Source organism: Sciurus vulgaris (genome assembly GCF_902686455.1).
Source record: "Sciurus vulgaris genome assembly, chromosome: 10".
Lineage (NCBI taxonomy): Eukaryota > Metazoa > Chordata > Mammalia > Rodentia > Sciuridae > Sciurus > Sciurus vulgaris.
In genome coordinates, this window is record NC_136470.1 from 57,321,856 (window position 1) to 57,342,271 (window position 20,416).

General features: G+C 40.1%; 1 protein-coding gene across 2 annotated transcripts in view; it reads right to left on the reverse strand.

Moving 5' to 3' along the window:
* The window catches only part of LOC306671101 (serine/threonine-protein kinase PAK 2-like), a 368,847-nt gene that overhangs the window by 259,628 nt on the left and 88,803 nt on the right, over positions 1-20,416 (reverse strand). Inside the window, exon 1 of one of the 2 annotated variants that reach the window (XR_013766584.1) lies at positions 19,317-19,504. The exons of the other annotated variant lie outside the window; for it this stretch is intronic. The gene's annotated coding sequence lies outside the window, so the exon portion shown is untranslated. Of the gene's footprint in view, positions 1-19,316; positions 19,505-20,416 lie in introns of those variants that run through there. 2 annotated transcript variants of the gene reach the window in all.

Below are 20,416 nucleotides of genomic sequence, written 5' to 3' on the forward strand. Positions count from 1 at the left end.
CTGACCAGCCCCAGGGTTCACACATAAGCCCCTGGTTCACCAACTCACATGGGTTGGAGTGGTGCACAGAGGGTGGTATACCAGTTCCTGGCCCAGCCCTGGTCAAACAGGTCGTCGTGCTAGAGGGAGATGGGGATGGGAAGAGGAGCTCAGTACCAGCTGGATTAGGCAAGGCCATCTCCCAGGGACCCTCCCTAAGTTGGTCAGTTCAGCCTGGGCCTCAACACAGGACTGAGGCAAGACTCCAAGGACAGGGGAGCCGAAGAGAGACCCAGAATCTCCTGCCTTCCAGCATTCCTAGGACCCAATTGTGAGCAGCTCTCTCCAGATGAGTGCTAACAGAGCACACCTCTCCTGCCTCCTTGGGGCTCTCTCATCACCTTTTAAGTCCCTGTGCCACATGCTTCTGTGTCTCCACTGACCACATCTGTCCTTCTGCCTCGTCCTTCCAGATACCTTTTAAAATCTACCTTATGCTGTTAAAAAGATCCAAAGATGGTGTCTCCACCTGCTCCCACTTCACTTTCTTACCTGTCTATTTTTTCTAAAGTGTCCCTTCATTGAATTTCACTATCATGGAGGGAAGTGACAGCAGGGACGCCGGATTATATTTTCCTACTCGAAAATCACATGGACCGGGGAAATCTGCACTGAAGGCCTTCAATTCACAAAATAGTAAAGCTCACACTCAAAGTCAAGTCCTCCCCTGGACACTGACTTGCTTCTCCTCTCTCTCATTCTATTTTCTCTTTTCTCTGTTTTTATTCTTTAGCCTTATTCTCTCCTTTTCTCAGACTGGGATGAGTCTTGACCCAACCTCAAGGACTTTAGCTACCAAGATGCGACCAGAAAAATGTTCATAGCTGCTCAATTCACATTAGTTAGATTGTGCTACCAACACAGGTGTCGTTTAATTGATAAATGAATAAAGAAACTGTAGTATATATACACAGTGGAATATTACTTAGCCATAAAGAAAAATAAAATTATGACCTTGCTGGTAAATGGATGAAGTTGGAGAATATCATGCTAAGTGCATAAGCCAAGTCCCAAACCCAAAGGCCAAATGTTTTCTTTGATAGGTGGATGATGATACATAATGAGGGGTGGAGTGTTGGGGGGCAAGAGAATATGGAGTAAATTTGGATGGTGAAGAGGAAAATGGGGAAGGAGGGGTGGGGGAAGGAAAGAGAATTGACTGAGATAGACATTATAAGCCTATGTCTGTCTTTGAATGATTACAGGAATGGTGTGAGTCTACATTGTGTACAACCACAGAAATGAAAAGTTGTTCCCCAAATGAATACAATGAATAAGAATGCACTCTGTAAAAATAAAAATTAAAAAAAAAATTGCAGGCTGAATTCTAGCCCACCAACCCCCATACAAAAGAAGAACTGTGCTTTAAATAAACCAATTCCAAAAAAACAAAAGTCACATGTATTCTCTGATAAGTGGATTATGATACATAGCAGGGTCAGGGCAGTTTAAGGGAAGAATGGGGATGCATTGTATTGTGAAAGGGAAATGAGGGGAAGGGAGAGGTGTGAAAGGGAAAGGTAGTGGAATGAGACAAGCATCATTACCCTATATCCATGTATGATTACAAGAATTGTGTGACTCTACATCTACATCATGGACAACCAGAGAAATGAAAATCTGTACTACCTTTGTGTAAAATGAATCAAAATACAAAAAAAAAAAAAAAAAAAAAAAAAAAAAAACTTAACAAAAGAAGAAACTACTATGCTTCCAGTTATGGTGGCACATACCTTGAATCTAAGTGACTTGGGAGGCTGAGGTAGGAGGATCAGAAGTTCAAGGACAGCATTAACAATTTAGCAAGGCCTTCAATAACTGAGTGAGTCCCTACCTCAAAACCAAATATCATAAGGAGTGGGGATGTAGCTTCAGTATAAAGCACCCCTGGGTTCAATCCCTACTAAAGAAAAAAATGAACTAATAAATTAATAGCAGAATATTTTTTAAAATTTACAAAACTGTTACTTTTATAGACATAATTTTTTATTAGATATGTATAAAATATTGGATGGACAGAAGGTATAAAAATTCTTAAAGGAATGATAATTAATAACTTTTTGAGATATGAGTACTAAATTTGAATTCCCTCCTCTGCACACAAGGAACCCTATCAGGCATGAGTAGAATTCAACAGCACTGAAGCACTCAGACCAGCCTCTCTCACTGGCTCCTCTCCTCAGACTCCTGCTCTAATTCTGTGCCTCAAATGCCCTCATACTACATAGGACCAAAATCAAGTGGCATCTTCTTCTTGCCCCATGTTCTACCCAACTTCTTGCTGCCTCTGCTTCTTCCTCTTATCTTGCAGGAATCAGGGCATCAGGATTTTCTCTGTTCCTTTATTGCTTTTCTTCTATCAGAAATGATGATTCTTTTGTTTTTTGGTTTACTCATTTATTCAGATTTAGTTTCTTTGAATACTGGGGATTGAAGAACCTTAGCCTGGCACATGCAAAGCACGTGCCTGACCACTCACATACACCCCAGACAGAAATAGTTCAGGGCATCAAAATCACCTCAGTCAATGGGTCATGGCATCACCCACCTGTAATCCCAGCAAGTTGGGACACTGAGGCAGGAGGATCACAAGTTGAAGACCAGCCTCAGCAACTTGGTGAGACCCTGTTTCAAAATAAGAACTTGAAGGGCCTGGGGATGTAGCTCAGTGGTAAATTGCCCCTGGGTTCCATACCAGTAGCAAATAAATAAAGCCCAGTCACTGCACTGGGGGTTGAAGCACACTGCAAACAGCAGGGCCATTCTACTTTCAGTGTGGTGAGTGCATCTTCAACAGGAGGACCTGAGCACCATATAGAGTGGCCAGCGAAGTCCAGAGAGAGGGGATCATGGGAAACATGCAGGCAACCCAGCCCACAGCATCCAGATTCATGCAGAAGAGGAGTCCTGAGCTTTAAGTTCTAAGACATACAAGAGGGCTATTTCAGCTACTTCTGGTTGCAGAGGCTGGGTCGTGGGCAGAAAGAGCAGTCTGAAGGATGTCTTCTGGCTTTGCCCAATGATGAGAGCCCCATCCTGACAGCTAGGGCAGAGTCTGAACTGCTGTGGGCCAGGGAATGAAGGATGGAGCTGGTGAGCTGGTTCAGCTCCTTCAGGGAATAAGGCATAGAGGATACCACAGGTGGAGTGGACACCTAGGATGTTAAGGGTGGGGGTTGCTTGGATTTTACATGAGACAAAACACATGTAGATGACCAAAAGAAGGAATGGTAGTTACAGAAGCCGCTACTTTTTGGTAGCATTCACTGTATTTATACATAACTTTACATAGACTGTTCTCATAATTCTGGAAAGAGAAAAACCACAAGGACTTAGGGAGAGAAACTGAAAACAAATGATGAAAAGCTCTTCTTGGGTAGAGACAGTGGTGTAACCTTGATCATGGTGGAGAATCTACGACAGTATCCATTTGTCAAATTCCCTAACATTAGACTAAATCAGGTGAATCTTACTGTCTGTACATTATTCCTCAATAAAATACTTCCTAAAACAGTTCTACCATAGCTCCCAAGTTTCCACTTCTTCCCATGTAAATTCCATGCTTGAATTTCTGGGGTTTTCTAATCTTGATCCCCATGGGTTCACCTCATTGCCCATACCACCCAGAGTTTGAATTACAGACCTTTCCTCATCATTCTCTTAACACCCTACTTTCAGGTGTGTGTGTGCATTTTTGCAAACTGTGCATCTGAGAAAAAAAACTCTCCTGGATTTTTTTCTCTCCAGAATCACACCTAGAACACATGGAGTGTCATGTCCAACTCTGCTTTTCAGTCCCCCTCAAACTCTCAGTTCCTTCCAGTCTGCGACACTAATCTCAGCCAGCTCCTGGGTGTTTGCCAGCGATTTCTGATTTCAGGTTGCTTATCAACACAGGTGACAGATGGACATACCTCTTTATCAGTCCCTCAAATAACATTCAGCCAAACATACAGTAGGCTCTCCATGCAATGCACCCAGGAGGGAGAATGACCTCAGAGCTCCAGGGGAAGGAAGATTGAGCTGCATATTAAGAGGTGGGTCTGGAAGGACTCATGAGCACCATCAGAGCCAAGGGCAGTGGAGAAAGCACAGAAAGTGCCTTGTCGCAGGGGAGAAAGATGCCTCCTCACAGCACAAGCATTTGGTTCCACTTACCTGGCCTTCATAGTGGCACCTGGCAGTGTTCACGGCCAGGACCTAGATGACCAGCTGCAGGATGAGCTGCAACAGGAGGCCAAAGGCGGGTACAGCCAATACAAAGCTGTGCTAGGGTTAAGGAGTCAAGGCACTGGACATTTGCTCACTGGCCTGCCTTTCGATTCAATCCCTTCCTCTTTGGTCCTGCTCCAACTAGCCCTGCCTACCCATTTCTTCCCTGTTCTGGATTGTTATTCCAGTACACCCGAGGTGACCTCTCTCCTTTGCGCTGTTTGATGCCTGTTCCTTTTCAAGCTTTTTTATCCCTCTCTGTGGCTCTGCTCCATTCTTTTGTTTACAGTCCATCCTACCCTGCCTCTCACCCGGACCTCTCTGACTTCATGATGTCCTTCACATGTCCTACCAAGTGACTGCTCAAGCCCCACTCCGTTAGCCTGCCCTCAGTTACCCTCTCCCACCCTCCCTCCACTCCTGATCTTCCAGTGTGAGCACTTGGGAGTGTGTGGATACACCACGGCCGTGTCCAGTTAGAAAGGTGTGAGTCTCCTATGGAAAACCACCCAGGAAAGCAACACAAACCACCAGCGAGGTTCCCAAGTACAGACTCAAAGAGAGGAGGAGGAGCAGGAAACTCCTGATGTTCCTGTGGCCCAAGCAGTTGTTCAGCCACCTGCAGTGCTGGTTAAACTCCTAGAGAAGAGGAAGCAGAACTCAGGGTCCATTTGGTCTGGACCATCACCCCCAAATCCTGAGACCTCCCCCAACCCTGCCCTGTAGCCTGCCTGTCCTTCTCCCAACTCAAGGGCTCCCACCTCTAGGGAAAAAAATGGCATTTACATAGTTAAAGCACAGTTAAGACTTCATGTCTCCTCAGGTCACCTGTTATCAGCAAGATCTCAGAGTCAAGACCTGCTTGGTATCACTTTGAGCAGGATATAGAATAACTCTGGGACTATTTTCTCAGATACTGGATAAAATGAAAAGAACACCTCTACCCAGCTATGTTCTGCACTTGTAAACCCATCCAGTGTGTGCACAGGACAGAAGAGCTGTCAGAACCCAGGAAATCCTCGTACCTGGACACCCAGAGGTGGACAGGCAAAGAGGCCCAGATCAGGGCAGCACCAGTCTAAAGGTCTAGGTGTGTAGTAGCAGCAAGACAGGGGATGGAACAGTCACTGCGCTCCTGCCCCTGACTCCATGAGGTCCAGCACACATATGGTGCCATTAGCATGTCAGCATCTGTGCAAGCAGGGCCAAGCTCTCAGGACAGGTGCAGATACAGAGGCCATCACTTATGTAAGGGACCAACAGTGACGGAGATTAGACAGGGAAGAGGACTCACTTCCACACAGATATTATAGGAAGATCAGTAGAAGGCACGAGGTTGGTGGTGGAAGTCAAAGAGTTTGCATCGTGTCATCTCATGGGCCCTGCCATTCAGTCATGTGACATAGGGTGTCAAGAGGTCCTGCTCCAAGGAACCTGGCATGGGAAGAGTTTTGGGAAATAGAATGAATCCCCTCCATCCCTCTGCTGCTCAGGGCAGCCCCATAGCATCTATTGCAAACAAGAAGCAGGTAGGAGGTAGGCAGTGGAATTCTGGTCTGTCTATGAACAAGGTGACCACTCCAATGTGCGGGCAGTCAAAGAGAAGGTACTGTCAAGCCAGAAGAGCTCTACCTGGAGTCCACCATCTGGACAAGTGGTCAGTATTTGCACTAGACTGTCAAATGGGAAGGATGAGTGAACTGTGTGGTTTGGAAGAGCCTCCTGGACCCTCTTATCATCCTGCCCCGTCCTCCCTTCTAAAGCAACTGGAAAACCTCCAGGATTCTGTTTCTCACACCTCAGAGGCTTGGGAAATGAAGTGCCAGGGCCTAACTGATGATGACATGGAGAGAAGGGATCCTGAGGCCACAGGTGTGGTGACCACTGTAGAATGAGCCCTGTAGACATCAGCCCATGAAGTGCTATCTCTTTCTCCCAGGGTTCTGAGGACTTACCATGATGAAGGATTTCTGAATCAGAAAAATTCAGGGTAACCAGGGTGTAAATTGTCACCACGGAGAGCAGGTCCCTTGCCAGTGGAAACCCCCAGTCTCACTTCTGGGACAGCCATCTGCATCTGAAACCAAACCCAGACTCAGTTCTAGTCTGGGGCAACACAGGGTTCCTCTTGAGGCCTGCCTCACCTGTGAGAGAACTCACCTCTAAGACACATCTAAATATCCAGACTATCTATCAAATGTCACCAGCATTAGCAGAGACCCACAGTTTCCTTAATGTTTCAGACACTCTAGATCTCTGAGCTACCAACTGCGTATATACTTCTTTTTCCTACTGACCCTGCCTCTGCACAATCAATGTCAAATTTTCCCTTCATCTCCTTGAGGGAAATTTGATAGCATGCATTGGAGACTCACGGGTACAGCAAATTATTGCCAATTAATATGATTACTCCAGAGATATTCATGGGCGTCCATAGAGTTTGAAAAAGACAGGAAGATCTCCTTCCTGTTTGGGGTGAGGCATTAAAACATTTGAGTGGCAAAGTGATGCCTGCCTTGTCTCCAACAAATGAGAGCCATAGACCCCTTTTCTGGGTTGTAACTCTGAGAGCCATAAATATGACAAGTGTAATATCACAGGGGCTCTGGAATGTGGGCTCTAGCCTCCCAGTGACTTCTGAGAGCAACCTTCCCACATCCTGATATATACACATGTTGAAGACTGGGACATCCTGCTCTTATATGTTGCCTTTTTGGAGCTTGTGATGATGTGGATGTGGTTTGTCCCCCAAAAGACTGGAGGCTTGGTCCTCAGTGTGGAAATGTTGACTGTTAGGACCTGCAAGAGGTGGGGCCTAGCATGAGGTAATTAGTCACTGGGGATGAGGCCACAGAGGGAAGTAGTGCACTTCACCTGGGCCTCATTTGTCCCTGTGAGAATTAGTTGTCATAAAAAGTTCAATGCCGGTCCCTCCCCAGTTTTCTGTCCCTGCAGTCTCTACTCATGCATTTCCTCCCACCATAATGCCATTCATGATGTTGTGATGATCCTCACAAAAGGTTAATCACAAATCCTGGACACTGATACTCTTAATAAAGTATCTATTTTGATCTATTTTGGGTATTTTTTTTTTTTTAAGAGGAAGAGAAAGCAGGCTAATACAGAGACCATATAATATGGTGGGCAGAACATGGTGATCATTAACACCCATTTAGGCCTAGAGCTAATGAAAGCAGACTGTGCTTCTTGCTTACCCTGTCCCCACGTCTTCCTTTTTGTTGTAACACAGTTCCATTTGAGGGAATGAGGTAGCCTTCTCCTTCCTCTCCAAGTAAAACTCTTCCCAGTTCCCCGCATTTCCAGGGTAGGATTTCTGACACAATTCCGTTTGATGAGTCCTGTGAAAATGTCTACTGAGGGTTTCTACAAAAGCTTGCATCTTTTCAATCAAAGGGAAGATGATGCAGTTGGCGGAGCTCTGTCCCCCTTCTGTCTTGAAGCTAGACTGCTGGCTGGGATGCCACCTGCGATCTTCTAGGCAACAAATCATGCTAGCCAGACACAACCTGAGTCCCTGTATTATCCCTCAATTGCTTTCCACTGATCTTAATTCTATGTAAAAATAACTGGGTTTTTATTACACTGACGTGTCATTGTGTTGTCACAGCGTCTGAAACCCCTGTTTGGGGGATTCTTCCCACCATAAGTCTTTGTGACGGGCAGAAACCATTTTCCCTTCCCAATATGAGCTGAAAATGGCCAAATACTTGTGACATCTCTCACAGAGATTACAGAGGCCTGTGGTCCAGGTGACACCAATTTCACTATAGAACTGCAACCACTAACTGACTGATAAGCCTCTGCTGAGATGGAGCATCTGCATAGATGCCCAGTGTCCACATGTCCAGCCCCCAACCCTGCCTTTTTTCTTGGATTGGAGATTGAAACCAGGGCGACTGAACTGCACCCCCCAGTACTTTTTATTTTGAGGCAGGCTGCACTATGTTGCAGAACCTGGCTTTGAACTTGCAATCCTCCTTTCACAGACACCCAACGGTCAAGGACTACAGACATGTGCCACCAAGCCTGACCAATAAAATTAAACAGATTAAAAGTAGTTCAGGGCTGGTGCCATTGAGATTGGGGCAAAAGGCCAGTACTGTACAAAATGAATAATTGAGTCAGGAAGATGGGGATGGATCCAAAAGAAATAAAATGCTAATATCTCCAGAGCACTTCCCCCTCCTATAATCACTTGCCAAGGTTTCCTGCATCCAGGAATTGCTCCTCCCAGTAAAGCATTTTTAATGAGTACCCACTGGTTAGCTCTCTTCCTGTCTTTGTGGGCAGATAGGGAAACTAGGGAGAGGTATCCCTACCTTTTTACCCATAGAGGCAGGAATGGAGAACATGGACATGAGAAAAGAGGAAACCAGAAATCGATAAAAGGTGCAGGACACCCCCACACCTTGGATATCAGCTTGGAACCCCTCCTCTCTGGAGAACTCTCTCACACAAACTGTCTCTCAAGCTCTTTGTTCTATTTTTACATAATACTTTTTGCTCTTCCCTCAGAAGTTTGGAGGGAACTCCTCTTGGGAGTTTAATCTTTAACATTTGGGAGAAGGGGACCTGATCCTGATTTCTAAGACTGATTTCAGAAGAGGCTTTACAGGAATGATCACCAGGATTAGATCCTCCACACCCCACTAGTTACTAAGATTCACTTTTGTTCTTTGTGGAAGCAATCATGGGCAGCCATAAACTAAAAAATGCAGTTAGAGCAGGTTATAATTCTATAAGACCTGGCTGAGCAGATTCATGACCTAGGTGATTCCTAATGTCCAGTCCTGCAGGTCAGGTAAGTTGGTTCTGCCAAAGCCATGTCTTACTGATCCATAGGCTTGGAGCATGTCAGCAATGAGAACATGGTGCCCTTAATCTTGGTCTACCTTTGGATGTCTGGAGGTGGACAATGGGTTGAAACACTTTAAGATTCTGGCTAGGGCCATTCCCCAGTGAACCACAAAGTTTTGTCCCATGAATCCTGCCCTGACCGACCTTATGTGGTATCCTGAGGTGTCTGGTCTATGATAAGTCTCTGTGTGAAACCCCAGTGTTCCAACACCTCCTAAAGAACCAAACTGCATTCTCCCAAAGTCATTTCTCCTGACCAGTACCCTCCCCACTCCAATGAAGTCATTGAGACAGGGACATTTTACATGGAGTGGTTCATGAAGAAATGCTTGGGTTCCCTTTCATCAAACAGTAAGTCTTTACAAGCCATATGGTATCTCCCCATTGTTTTTGTTCTCCCTGAGTTCTCCCTGAGTGCAAAAGTGAGGCATTTTCAATTCATCCCTTCTGTAAACTCCTCCAGGAAAATGGTGTTAAGCACCTAAAAACTATAGATCCCCTCCTTACACTCCAGAGATTCCTTTGGCCCACAGAGCAGAGAACCATATCACAAGTAGGTCTCTATTTCCCCCTGGGTTATCACATTTGAAAGTTCATAGTGGCAGGAGAGATCAGTCACGTCTCTAAGTCTGAATTCTCTAGGTTCTTTGCCATATATTAATTCTGCTTGTGGTGCTGCCAAAAGATTTGGCAGAACCATTTGATGACAGACAGGTTCACTGGTCATCAGAAGCTCATAATGAAATGTCCCTAAAGAAAAAACATATAGCTCAGTGTTTAAGTGCCCCTGGGTTTAATTCCTAGTACCAAAATATATAAATAAAGTCACATCATGGAATCCCTCATGGTCCATCTGCTACAGGTTTCTATTTTACTGTGGTCTTCACAGCTAAGAGGCTTTTATGTATCTTCTCCTTGCACAAAATACTACTTAATGCTTCTTCAGTTTCACTTCCTGACTCCACCACCCACTCTTTCAAAACTGCTTTGACAAGGGTCAGATGTGGCTTTCCTACTGACAAATCCAATGGTCAGTTTCTGTTCTCAATGCCTCAAGAGCATTTGATGGAGTGGATCTACTCCTTAAGTCCACAAATTCACCTACTTAGTAGTATACAGCCTAAGAACTAGAGAGTGAGAGCATAATAACACATGTAATTTACATTAGTGTAATAAAAATGAAACATAAATGAAAAATCCAACCATGCTTTTATGGGCATTTTAGATGAAAAGACAGACTATTACAATGAATAGTTCAAAACAGCAGTCACCAAAATCATGGCATTTTTCATCTTATTATTCTTATACCAAAACTAAAGCCTTTGCCTTTACTTTGATCCTGTTGTCTTCTCAAAGATGCCAAGATTTCAAAGCAAACTGGTCAAGGGCAATGGCAGAGAAGAGAGTGAAGCTACTTTTAAGACCAAGTCACCCATTATTTCCATCATTCCACAGCACTTATGCTCACAAGTTTTCTCACCCTGAACTCCACATAAAAATTAAAACACAATTCCATTCATATTAGCACACTCAAAATGAAATACTTAGGTATAAACCTTAGAAAGTCTATATAAGATCTACAATAGAATAACAAAATCTGATAAACAAAATCAAACAAGAACTAAATAAATGGGGAGGTGTTCCATCTTCATGGAGAGGAAGATTCAATCTTTTCAAGATCTTAGTTATTCTCAATTTAACTTATAGACTCAATGCAATCCCAAATAACTTCTTAGTAAGTTATATTGTGGATACTGACAAAGTGATTCTAAAGTCTATATGAAAACACAAAAGACTCATAATAAACAATGCAACATTGAGAAGAACAAATTTGGAGGACTGATATCACCTGACTTCAAGAATTACTACCAGCCACCTCATAGAGAAATAGAGCAGAGAAAGATAATATAGAGATAAGGATAAATCATAGACTAGGTGACATTGTTTTGAAATGACACAATTTTGACCCAAAACATACAACAAATTTTTAAAATCACAATAACAAAACTGTCTTCTTCTTCTCCAGTTCTCCTATTAGTATTTCAAATATTCTGTATTGCTTTTAATCTGTTTGTGTTTATCCCCTTAAATTATAATGCATTTATTACTTCCATACTACTTCTCCAAAGATTTAAGAAAAGTTCATCTCCAATAATGATGTTAATATTTTCGATGCATAGTTACAGAGTATTTTTGTTTTATCATTTTATATCCAAATAAAATATTACTATTTTTAGTTAACTATTCTTTAAATATTTACCTGTTCTACAGATACATCTTCTTCTTTTATGTGAATTTCCCTTTGAAATTTCATTTTATTTGTATCTACAGTACATTCTCTGAAATCTCTTAATGAATTTCTTTTCTGGGAACACAGTTTGATTTAAAGGATAGGACAGACACAGACTTCTCCCAAGGGAGAATCAGATCCAGAGGTGGTATTCCTTCATGACAAATTTTTGGTGCCACCTTCTTTAACATGTTTTTCTGAAATGGCTTGATTTTGTCCATGTCTTCTTGGTTTCTTTGATTTTCACTGAGGTACTGGTGTTGATCTATGCACACACTCTAATATAAACAGCCTTCATTCCACCTTATTCTTTATTATACTTATATGTCAAGACTATTAATAAAACAGTAATTTCTGGCACCATTGGGTTATAACTTAAAAATATTCATCTACTGCTGTCAGGTTTCCATTAATGATATTTTTTGGAGAGTACTACTATTGCTATCCTTTGAAATAGTCTGCTTTTTATGTCTAGCTGATTTTAAGACTTTTTTTCTTATTTCTAATTTACTTTCAACTTCATTTGCTAAATTATGAATTATTTTGTCAGTTCAGCTTGAAGATAATGTATTTTAATTTTATGATCCTGTTGCCTAATTCATACTGGAAGCTCTGATTATTCTATTTTATGATCTTCTCATGCTTGAATTTGGTACTTTGAATAACATCTGTCTACCATGTTATATAATCTTTTGTATGATCTTTAGTACCATATTTAGTATTCTGAATAATTTTGTCTCTCTGAACCATATTTTAGGAAGTTTCCTTAGTTTGGTCTTCAACTCATTTACTAATTCTTTCCTTCCCGGTTTCGGATTTGATCTTCATTCCACAATTCAGGATGTAAATTGCAGCAGCATGTGGATCTGTTTGATTTCTCAGGTACTTTCTGTTTGTAATGATGCCTTTTCTGTTCTGATAAAATGTAATTACATTGTATATTATGAACTTTGAATTCTATAACCACTTAGAAATAATCACAATCTGTACAAGGCCTGGAAACTGGGGCAGTTGCAGGGTTCACTTCAGTTGTTACTCACTTCCAAACATCGCTGTCCTTCATTCATTGTCTGACATCGTGTCTAGAAAACCACTGATTCATATAATCTGATTTCTATGGGATGTTCAGGCAAGAAAGGTTAATCTGGTCCATGTTACTTTATTTTGATAGGAAGCAGACATCCTCATTCATCATGTTTATGTCTAAATTGATCAAGGCTCAGTCTTCATCTTAATTGCAATAACTGTAGTTTCTCTCAAGTTGATCTCTCCCTCATTTTTGCCTGTGGATTTCAGGGCACGTCCTTCATCTAGTATTATTTGTTTTATTTTCCAGTTCTTCCTTCTTAGTCTCCTTGCTGTTCTGCTTGGACTCTTAGATATGAACCTGTGTCAGGGTGCCAGCTATCTTTATGTCTGTCTACACCCACTTGACCTAATGTCCTCATCTTGTCTTACAACTTTAGAAAATATCTGTAGCTCAGGAGCCTCAAGTTAGTACCTCTACCCTGGACAAGAGACCTCCATATCCCACACTATCCTCAACATATCCACTTGACCATCTCACTAGGTGTCCTAACTTTAACATGTCTAAATACATTAACATGTTGACCACTGACCTCACAACTAACCTCCCTACCCCTCCACTCCTCCGGTAGTCCTTCCTCTATCAACTAAGGCAAACTTCAATTTCATCCTTCACCTTGCTTAGGATAATCTCCTGGAACTATCCACAATGCTTCTTTTACAAAGACTCTCCTTTCAAAATACATCCAGAATCTAATGATTTTTTTAATCATCTCCTTGATACCATCCAGGTCTACATCACTGTCATTTCTTGTCTGACTTGTTGCCAACAGCTACCTAATTGGTCTTCCTGCTTCTGCCTTAGCCTTCCTTGAGTGTTTCTTCTCAACAAATGACCAGTGTGTGCCTCTTAAAATTGAAGTGAGACCATTTTATGCCTCTTCTAAGAACTTTCCAATGGTTTCCCCATATTAGAGTAAAAGTCAGAATTTCCATCACAGATAAAAAGTCAGAATCCTCACAAAGCATTACACAGTGCCTCATTTCCCTGATGAACTTATTGCACATTTTTTGCTAAATGCACTATAAATCTGCTGAAATCCTTAAAGATCTTTGAATGCACCAGGAAATGCTCTTCTCTAGGTAAATAAGCATCACTCTCTTACATCCCATGTCCACATGTCACCTCAGTGAAGCCCTGAAGAAGCACCCTTTTACAAGCAAACCCCTGACTTTCTCTTTCTCAGTCTCTCTCTCTCCTTACCAGGAAGAGCGTTTAAAGCATCCATTGCTTTACCCAGTCCTCTGTGTAAGGGCATCTCAGTTGGCCTCTTTTTTTAAACAATTTTGAACTGAGTATGCTTTCTACCCTCATGTATAACTCATTAGAACAAATTTAAAAATATCAAAGGTAAACCAGCATCCATTCCTAAAGAATTATTTGTATTTTTATTACTATTTCTCCTCTTCCAACAGAATATATGTCCTTCAACAGCAGAAATATTTGTTGGTTCTCTAGACAGCAACTTCAACATTGCCTAGTACAAGTCAAGTACAACATTTAACATTGGCTAATGAATGCATGACATTAGAGGCTTTGGAAAACTCTTCTAAAAAGTATTCTTAATTAATCACCTGAAAAGTATTATAACTGCTTCCTTGAACTGGAATCTTTGGCAATGGGACAAAAAGCATTCAGGAAAAAATATCCAAATCCCATTTTCTCCCTTTCTGGTCTTTTTTTGCTTAGCCTAATATGTTCAAGGGTCAATATTATACACTTATCAGTACCTCCATCACTTTTACAGCCAAATAATAGTCCACTCTTTATCAGTGACAGCAAATTGGGTGGTTGCCACATTTTGCTCTTCTAAATAATACTGCTATGGACACTTGGTGCAAGTTTTGTGTGCACATGTGCTATTGCTGCCTTTTTCCTTTTGGCAGTGTTGTGGATTGAACCAAGGTCCTTGTGCACACCAGGGCATTCTACTACTGAGCTACCTCTCCTACTCTATGGACATATGCTTTTCATTCTCTTGGATATACACCTAGTAGTGAAATAGCTAAGTCATGTGGTAACTGAATAACTTTCTAAGGAACTGTCATTGTTTCTAAAGCAGTGCAATATTTTAAATTCCCACCAGTAATAAATAGGGTTCCAATCTTGTATTTTTCATTTTTATTTTGTAGTACTAGGAATTGAACTCAGGAGTGTTTACCTCTAAGCTACATCCACAGCCTTCTTTCTTTCACTTCAAACTTGCAATCCTCCTACCTCAGCCTCCCAAGTCCCTGGGATTACAGATGTGCACCATTGAGCCTGGTCCAGAATTCCAATTTTTCCACATTCTCATCCAGAACTGATTATTATCTGACATAAGGTGTAAGGTGGTGTTCTCTGGTTTTGGTTTATATTTCCTTATTTACTAATTATGTGAGGTCACAACAGAGAAGGGATGATGGGTGAAGTTCTTCACCTCAACTGCTTGAGTATTTACTTGGTCAGAGTCTACTCTGTTTGAGAATGGACTCCAACACTATAAGTTATGCACCTTTCTCAGAGTTGTGGCCTTGCTTTCCTCTTTTCTGGACCTTGATGTTCAGAGGCTGAAGTTCAGATGCTGAACAATCTAGAGGAATTGTTAGATAATCCCTTTTTTTATTTTTTTTTTTTATTTTTTTTTTTAAATGAGACCTTTCTGTGTTGGCCAAAATTCCCTCAAATGATCCTTGTGTGTCCTGAGCAGCTAAGTCTCCACATACCTGCCAGTTGCCCAGCTCAGTAATATCATCACTGATTCTCTTTCTTTCTTACTTTCTCTCTTTCAATCTTTCTTTCTATTGTTTTCAGTGCTGAGTCTCAAACCCAGGGCATTGTGTATGCTAGGCAAATAGTCTACCACTGAGTTACATTCCCAGACTGTGCCACGGATTTTTAAACTCAGTCTTCAGTGGTCTCTTATAAAATGATGGATGAGTCCATATAACTTCTAGGCTTTTTCAGGTTTAGATACCTAATATTATACAGTAAATGATAAATGAGAATAAATTCTTTAGAAATTACTTCAACACTAGAGAATAAACTTGTAGTTATTTATTTCCTCATGAAACCTGAGAGACTAAGAAGTCTAACTAACATGAGCTCCTGAGAGAAGCAGGTATTATCGAGGATGGTCTCTTTGTGTTCAGATTTTATGTCAAACTATGTTCACAAACTGACACTACTAATGAAAAAATACACTAGGGGTAGAGCTCAGTGGTAGAGCACTTGCCTAGCATGTTTGAGACCCTAGGTCTGATGCCAATAAATGAAGCTAACAAAACAAAAAACAAACAAACTAAAAAACATAATTAAAGACAAATCGATGGAATGATATTATTGTGTCCATTTACAACTAAACATTTTTATTAAAAATGTAAGAATAAATTTTTCCCGTCCTTAAATATGAAAATAAGATGAGATTTTATGTTTTTCTTTGCCCGACATTTTCTGAATATAAACTAAAGTATAAATGATATATTTGGGATAAGGTAGCTGTATTTTTATTCTTATTACCATCAAGTAGAACAACAAAGTGCACATTATTTCTAAATACTGAAAATCTCATTCAAAATTTTCCGCTGCAATAAAGAAAAAAAGATATAAATGATATCATCTTATTAATTTTAAGCAGGCATATAATCAGATTTACAGAAAACTGCTGGTCAAAGAAGTAGAAATAAACGTGTCACAATGTAAATATTTTGGCATATCAAAGAAGACACAAGTAAATGCCATTAGAACAATTCCAAAAACTGATTTTTTATCAACTCTAAAAAAAAATGAGGAAAACAAATTAAGAAAAAACAGAAAAATTCTTGTAAAATTTTGATTAGGTTTTAAGGGATCAAATGTATTTTGATAAGGGACATAATATTCAGAACTAAGAAAGAGTTTTTATTTTGTCCTTTAATCATTAGTTGGACACAACTCAGAATTATATTTTCAAAGAATGTTGTCTTAATAAAAATAACTCACTAGGTATTACACAAATTTTATAATTCAATATGTATTATACAGTAGACTCTCATAAATTTTCTACTTTTGTCATTTATGACAGTGATCCCTGTGACATAAGACAAGTCGTATCAGGTTCCATGACAATAAGCAAACCATTAACCTGAGTCTTCTATATAGAAAAAAGTTAGACAGACAGATGAAACACTGGCTAAGACTTGGGCAATTCAGACAATTCTAACATAAGCAAACAGTTCATGGAGATATTCATTAAAAAATATGAGGAAACAACCAATTTCTTCACCTTCAGTGAGCTCAATAGAGCCAGAAGCAGACACAGTGATATCAAATTTAAAAATGTGTCTTGTATTGTCTATGATAGTTCTAGTTTCCAATTTTGAAGGGGGAGGGAAGGTGGGGTGAAGGAAGGGATGCTAGGAGTGTACCTCGGAGAGATTTTATCACAAACCTACACCAACAAAAATTTTTAATATGTATTTTGAGATAGGGTCTCACTAACTTGTTTAGGGCCTTGCTAAGTTTCTGAGTCAGGTCTTGAACTTGTGATCCTCCTGCCTCAGCCTCTTGAGTCACTGGGATGACAGGCATGTACCACCTCACCTGACTGTGTGGCATATTGTTAATAGCACCCCATTTATTCTCAATTTGCCCTGTCTGGATGGTAAATTATTGTGGTGTCTACAATGAGACTGGCCTGTGAATTTAGTTCTTCAAAGGACTTAAAACAGGCATGCTTGTAATCCCAGCTCCAACACAGGTAATGTAGGAGGATTACTAGTTCCAGACCAGCCTAGGCAACTTCAGAGTCTGTCTCAAATAGAAAAAGATAAAAAGTGCTGGGGATGTAGCTCAGTGGTAGAGAGTGTCTGCTTTCAATTCCCAGTACCACAAAAGATAAATAAGGGTCTATTCCACATGTCCAAGGTATCCTACACATAAAGCACTCAAACTCTCATTTGAAAAACACAGATGAGTTACCTTGCAGAGAATGTGGACAATAAAAATGGCCTGTGCACAAAACTTTCCTTTATTCATCTCTTGCTAACCACACATCACCCTACCTTATCCCAAATAAAGAAAATGTATCTCTGCACACAGCAGCAATCTGTGCTTCCTCCATCCATGTTTCTGTGATGACATCAGTAAGTGGCCCACCAGAAAGGTACTCATGACTGCAAACAAATCATCTCCTAACAGGTAACTAAAATTAGACCATAAAAACATATTCAAATGTTCACTTTTCTAAGCAGGTGACACTCCATGTTCAAGAGTTCAAATGTTAAACACCATAAGAAGAACACTAGAGAAGGGTTAGCTGGAGACCAAAGAAGAAAACTAGGCAGTTATTACGTAACAGCACAAACAAGTGTTCAGGGGTCACTGTGATATTCATTGTGATTTTTATGTCATAGTTTGCCCATAAAAATTGTTAAGGAGTATACATAAGAGTTTCCCAACCACAATTACCCTATCACATAGCAATTATTGGTCTTCTTTTGCAGATACAGGGATAAAGGCTTCAAAGTTAAGTAGCTCATCTAAGGTCACATAAGTGAAAGAATCAGCATCTGTATTCAAGTTCTATGGATTCCAAATCCTATGGCTTGTCTTAACCAGCATTCTATGATGACATAAAATACTATTTTAAAACAAGAAAAATGTACCTGAAAAGTCTGTATCTATGAATTCAGTCCCCATAATTAGAGCTAAAATCTCAAAACATATTATTATATCTCCATCCTAACGAATTTATATGTGGAAGAAAATAACATATTACCTTTTAATACAACCACTAGTATCATTATTTACTGGTTAATTTTTGTTCATAAATATGAACACGTTTTAAAAATATGAAATAATATGCTTATTTTCTATTCTGTCTTTTATTGTTTGTAAATATCAATTTCTAAGCTACATGAGTTTTGTTTGAGCAGGGCGCATACCAGAGATAGAACTCGGGGAAACTAGAACACTGAGAAACATCCCCAGCTCCATTTTGAATTTCCTTTAGAGACAGGGTCTCCCTGATTTGCTCAGCACCTTGCTTTCTTGTTTAAGCTGGCTTTGAATTCATGATCCTATTGCCTCAGCCTTCCCAGCCACTGGGATTACAGGTATGCATCACTGCACTCAACCTGCAGGATCTTTTGGTAGACATATACAATTTGCCCATGAAGAACAACATTTGAAATAAAACTGATCTAAAAGTTTCAGAATTGTGTGCTAGTCACCTCTCTGGGTTAAGACATGAATCCCAGTTGACCATTCCTTAATGTTTCTGCTTCTGATCATTTGAAATGAATATTCACACTATCAGCAATATTCGTTATTTAGCTACCTTCTCTCACTTATCAAGTAATTTCCTTGTCACAAAAGCACCATCTCATTTGGAATGTGCTATTTTCACCTCTTTCTCCCTTAAGTTTACTTCTCAGTGTTGACACTTTGAATCGGCCAGCCTCCATCAAACCATGAGATTACAAATTTCCACATTTTTATCCCAGTGTTTAAAAGAACCTCAAACATATTTACCTGTCTATTTAATGTACTATATTTGGATGCCTCAATTTCGTCATTACCCAGATTTCATTAAGTATCAGTTCCTTTCTTGGCTCCTTCTTTAATTTCATCCATTTGATGGAAAACTATAATGCAAATAGAATTGAATAAAAACAAAGTTTTCACTCATTTTCTTTGAAAGTAACCAACACCAACGAGGTAATAATTTATAATAACACATGTTATATGTAGTGAGACCACAACTGACGAAAACCAAGTATTTTTCCATACTCACTATTTTTACACCACACACACCCTAAATATTTTCAGATTGATTTGAAATGGATTTACCATTCTAGGATCAGTCCAGTGCCAGGAACTCATCCTCCTTTTACTGCATCATGGGAAAATTTTTTTTAATAATTGCTCGTTCATGACATAATTCCTTCTTTGTTCACCTAAGGTGAGAATGGCAATAAAATTATATAGATGAATTCCTACAACATATAGAACTTTAAAAATATATTTCTATTGTTCATGGTTAGGTTTATCTAGTTTTTCTCTCCTAAACAGAAAGTCGATATAATATCTGGAAATACAAAAATGTTGGTACCTTCTTTCCCAGAGACCCATCAATAGCAGCAAAAACTCTACTAGAAAGCCTAGGGGGAAAAGACCACTCAGAGTTAAAGTTTATAAATCACTGTCATTTATAATATCTAAAGACTTTATCCTTCTCACAACTGAAAAAGGATCAAATAACACTTAAGATGTAGAGTCTTTGTTTGAAGAGTAAAATGACAGTTTATTTCTTTCTTTCAACAGAAAGGAAGTAGGGCTTCCACAAGAGAGGGATCCCCAGAATTTAGATTCTTAAAAACAAAACCAGGAAAGGAAAAGGGCAGGAAATTCTTGTGCCCCACTCTTTTACTTGAGATATTTCAAACCTACAAAAATATTGGGAAAAAAGATAAAGAATAATATCCACTAAGGAATACAGAGCCCTGCTGAAGAAACAGAACTTCAAATAAGCTGGAGGACTCAGGGTACGCCCTTTCCTGTGGCATTCTTCCTCCACCCATGGTAACCTGTATCTGGTGTTGGTCCTGTGTTCCATGTGCATCCTTTACATGAACTTTTCTATAGTTTTAATGATGAAGTTTCTGTATTTCTCTGCAATTTGCTTTATTTATTTGCAATGTGCCTGGCTGGGCATGGTGGCACATGCCTGTAAACTGTCTGAGGAAGCATCACAGTGGTAAGGTGCCTCTGGGTTCAGGCCCCAGTAACATAAATAATCAAATAAATGAATTAATTAATCAATTCACCTGGATTGTGATATTTGCCTCTCTATATAGGTATTATTCATTCATTCTTAATTATTCAATATATGATATCTATTACCATGTTCAAAATATTAATGTAATTTTCAATTATTATTCTTATTCAAT